This window comes from Vicia villosa, unplaced genomic scaffold, assembly GCF_029867415.1.
Source record: "Vicia villosa cultivar HV-30 ecotype Madison, WI unplaced genomic scaffold, Vvil1.0 ctg.000701F_1_1_2_unsc, whole genome shotgun sequence".
NCBI lineage: Eukaryota > Viridiplantae > Streptophyta > Magnoliopsida > Fabales > Fabaceae > Vicia > Vicia villosa.
In genome coordinates, this window is record NW_026705316.1 from 20,274 (window position 1) to 25,340 (window position 5,067).

General features: G+C 31.1%; 1 pseudogene; it reads right to left on the reverse strand.

The window, feature by feature from the left end:
* Positions 1-3,446: 3,446 nt before the first annotated feature.
* Positions 3,447-4,647, reverse strand: LOC131630592 (uncharacterized; annotated as a pseudogene).
* Between the last annotated feature and the right edge of the window lie 420 nt (positions 4,648-5,067).

The window sequence follows — 5,067 nt, forward strand, 5'->3', positions numbered from 1 at the left end:
TTGATCCCATGGTCATTGGATTCACCATTTGAAAAATATGACCAAAGACATTACAGGTCATTTTCAAAGTCAACAAAAAGACACTTTTTTCAAAAGGACACACAAGGAGCTTCAAAAATCATTTTGACATGAGACCAAAGGCATTGGTTAGAGGACTCTTTGAGGTTTCCAAAAAGTGCAAGATCTCCTTCATATGACAAAAATTGAAGGATTTACACCTTGTTGAAGTTGGCTAAATTTTGGGAAAATACATGAAATCAACATTGCTCAAAAATGTATTTTTTCCAAATGGGGCCAAGTTTTCAGCATTCAAACATCATTTCCATGATGTTATGGGCCTCCCACGACCAAGACTAAGCCCATACCTTTTTTTTATCCATTTTTGCATGATTTTATCTTATTTTAAGATTAAAATTAAAAGGAAAATGCATGGATAATGGTTAGCTTACAAATCAAGCATGACTCACCTCAAAGAATCTTCATCTTTCTGCAGAGAATTGAAGGGCAAGGCAGGTGCATTGAAGGCAAGATGACTTGGTCTAGAATTCAAGGTTTTTAATATTAAAAAAACCAAAGTTTCAACAAAGGCAACTAAAGACACTTCTTAGCTTCAATTGTAAGCACTCAATGCTTATAAATAAGCTATCATAGTTCAGTAACAAAAGGGAGGCGAGTTCAGAAGCATACATAAGCTCATAACACTTGTAATCACTTGAAAAAAATTCAAAGAAAACTCAAATTCGAATTTGTAATTTCAGTCCATTTCAATACAAACTAAGCATTCATACACCTTCCTTGAACATCACTGAAACTATCCCAATCAGTTACAAGCCTTGAAGCTCACTGAATCGAGCTATACAGGTCCAAATTTGTTCAAACTAAAATCAATTCGTATCTGGTTATTCACACATGTTTAACAAGATGTAGACTTACTATTAAGTTTGGTTTGAAGTGTAGATCATTTCTGGAAACTTAATTGAAGTTTGGACACGTATAAATGAAACTACCATTTTAGGGTTCATAGCTTCAAAATTAGGGCTTTCAAAATTAGGCCAAATTACAAGTTCTAAATAGCACCATTAGGTTCGTATGGATCAGACGAATTGAATGGTACCATCGCGCCAAATTTCTCTGCACGTTTACCCCTATTCGCTATTTTGCAGGTTTGAGGTTCATCAATTACAGCGCATGTTTCATAAAAGCGTTGTAAAAACCCCTGGCTGAAGGTTGAAGACGATGAGGTGTCTCCCCCTCATTGGTTCAGCAGCGCGCGTACCTTTTTAAATTTTCCTCTAATTCTGTGCTTTGCAGGTGCAACGTGTCCCATGAGCCTCAATTTCTGGACCCCTTGATTTCATTTAATGAGTCATCCAACGCTCCAGATCACGCGTGCACATCATACTCCCTCATAAATTTCCACACAGGATCAGTATCCTTTTATTTTCTATTTTATTTTCTATTTTATTTTTAATTTCTTTGTTAAATTAATTAAAAATAGTTTTAAAAATCCAAAAAATACACAAAAAATATTTTTAGACTTCTAAAATAATATATTATTTTCTGAAATAAAAATATTTTATTTTTCTTCAAAATTTTAATATTTTGCATAATTAATTAGTATATATTTATATATTTGCTTTTTAATTATTCTAACCAATCAAAAAATCATAAAAAAATTTGTTCTTTATATAAAATATTGTTTATATATTATAAACTAATTTTGTACATATTTTGAATAATTTTCTTTTTAAGTTTTACTTATTTGTATAATTATTTACATAATTATGTTTTAATTAACTTAAATCAATTCCAAAAATTCCAAAAAAATTAGTTTTGTTTTAAAATTAATTGACAAATATTTTGTACATATTTTAAACTTAATTTCTAGGTTTAAATCTATTTTCATCTTTTTTCTTCATTTTAATTTAATTAATCATGCATTAATTATAACTAAAATCAATCATAAAAAATCCAAAAACAGGCTTTTTATTTTCCTTGCAATTTAAATTCCTAGATAAATGTATAGGATGTCAAATTCATGTAAATAGGCTAGTTTACGTTTCCTGCACAATCGATGTAATAGCGTAGATTTACTTTCCGCACTTTACATTTCCGCATTTTAATTTCCAGCAAATATAAACTGCGTGTATGTCAAAGATAAAATTGAACAGTTAGATCACTAACTTCAAAGATAAAATATCTGAATCCAATCACAATCACACTTGCACCTCTTAAGGTAATCCCTTCTCATTCTTTTCAAAATCAAAGTCAAAATTCCACTGTTTTGAGTACAAAATCGAACCTTGCGTTTATATCCGGTGAAAGGATAGATTTTTAAAGGAAATAGGATAAAGACCTTATAACTCAGGGTAGACCTCCTAGTTTGCTTGCTCAAATCAAAACAAACAAAATTCTCACACACTGCTGTTTTTCAAAACAAAACTTTCCAAAAAGACAATATTTTGTATACATCCAAACACGGAGTATTACAAAGTTAACGTTCTTTTCAAAACATCTTTCGAAAGATAAACAAACATTTTGTATACATCCACACACAGATCATTACAAAATTCAATTTACAAAGGTATTTGAAACCACATATGAGCAATTTCAGAGCAATTGAAAAGTGATCGAAAAACAAGTGAGCTAAGCAAACTTAAGAGCCCATGGATAACCATGGATACAAAGGGTGCTAACACCTTCCCTTTGTATAACCTACCCCCTTACCCATAATTTCTCAAAGGTCTTTTTTCTGTTTCTTTTATAAACCTTTCCTTAATTGGATAAAATAAAAGGTCGGTGGCGACTCTATGAATTTTCAAAAAATGCGAAAGCATTAAGCGATAAAAAAGAGTCAGTTCACGTATCTCTACAGAACAGAGGTATGGCCCGGGATAAAAAAATCGGAGGTCCACACTATGCTTCTCACAAAATAATGTCACTTCATCAAGTAAACTAGACCAACCATATTCTCTCATATTTTGCAATCTTTCCTTTGATACTTTAAAAAATGTCATAGCATTTACAATATCTTGATCTTTTCTTTGTAGTGCTTGAGACAAATCATTAGTAATTCCCAATATATTTCTCATCAAAGCAATTTAAAAATAAATTCAAAGGATTGCAAAGTATTCAATAATTGACGTGTTTCAACTCGTTGCTCTGCACTAAGGCTATCTTTTAAAATTATATCTAGCACATCACACACAGAAGGAAACAAAGAAACCAACCTTAGCAATGTACCATAATGTGATCCTCATCTAGTATATCCAGCTCTTATTAGTGTAGTTTCTTGATTCAAGCCGCGGCCAGTTAAAATTTCTCCACTCTCTAATGCTTCCATTACTTTAAGAATTTGAATTTCTTTGAGAATATCTCTACGCTTGCATGAAGCTCCAACAACATTAGATAAATTGTTAACTACAAGCAAAAACCAAGCAATATCATCATGTTTTTTTAGCAACCGCTACAAGTGCCAATTAGAGTTGGTGAGCAAAACAATGAACATAGAATGCACACTTATTTTCTTTTAAAATCAAACTCTTGAGTCCATTAAACTCCCCTCTCATATTACTAGCCCCATCATATCCTTGTCCATGAACTCTTGAAAAGCTTAAATTGTACTTTGCCAATAAGGACTTTAGTGCCAACTTTAAAGACATATCACTTGTATTTGCAACATGGACAATGCCAAGAAATCTCTCAATGACACATCCTTTCTTGTCTACATAGCGTAAAACAATAGCCATTTGCTCTTTAACTGAAACATCTCGAGATTCATTAATTAAAATAGAGAACAAATCATTGTTAAGATCATCAATAATAACTTTTGTGGTCTCACAAGCAGCAGCTTTCACAATATCTTTTTGAATGCTAGGTGACACTAATTTGAGATTTCCACGAGCTTTTTTCAATACTTTATCAATCTCTTCATTATTATTACAAAGAAATTGTAGAATCTCGAGAAAATTACCTTTATTCTTTGAATTCATCGATTCATCATCACCACGAAATGTCAATCCTAACTTTAATAAAATTCGAATACAATCAACTATTGTAGTTAAATGAATCTGGTATTCCCTCTTAATCAAGTCAGATTGTTTGTTGATAGCAACTTCGATATGTTGTTTTTGATTCATTAGTGCATTACATTTTCTCCAAGCTTGATTGTGAGCACTATTAAGACCTCCCACATGGACATTGAGTCTATCTTTTTTTCCAATTTGAAAATCCCTCCGTCACAAATGCATCCCAACCTTTGTGTTCTCCTATCTCATATTTCATAAGGTAACAACATAAACAAAACACAGCATCTTTCGATACACTATATTCCAACCAACTATCAAATTCAAGAAACCAATCAGGATTGAACTTACGTAAAGACGTACCGATTTGTCGTTGTGGAAAATTATGCTCCTTTGGTTGACAAGGCCCTTTTTGTAAATAAGATCTTCGGATTTCATCTCAATCATTTGGACGATAACATGACATTTGATTCCTCGTTCCAGGATCAGCAGGAAGATTATCCAAATCAACATCTAAAAATCTTTTTTTCAAAGATGGCTCTAATTGTTGTGTTGATGTATTTCCCACTTCATTAACTTGTTGAGACTCTAATGTTGATTTTCTTTTAAAATACTTTTCCATTTCTAACACATAAAAATATAACTCTAATTAGTTACTTGATTATAATACAATTACAAGCATAAGCTTAAAATTAAAAACATCATAAAAATTAGGACAAATATATAAAATCACATCACAATAATATAATAATATACCCAAAGAAGAAAAAAAGATTGAAGGAAGAAACTTACTTGAATGATTGTCCTTTAGCTTCACTTTGATAAAAGATAAAAAAAAGATTTAAAGTAAGAGATTTTGTGAAGAAAAAAAAGAAAGTAGTGTGTAGAAAAGAGAAGAAGACAAAAAAAGAGTAAAAATGAAAGAAGTATTCCGCTACTCTATTATGCAAATTTAATTAAAAAACTATACAACTTCCTCATGCCTTTTAATTTGCATTTACTTTTGAAAACAAAAACAATAAAGTAAAATTAAGTGTCAGAT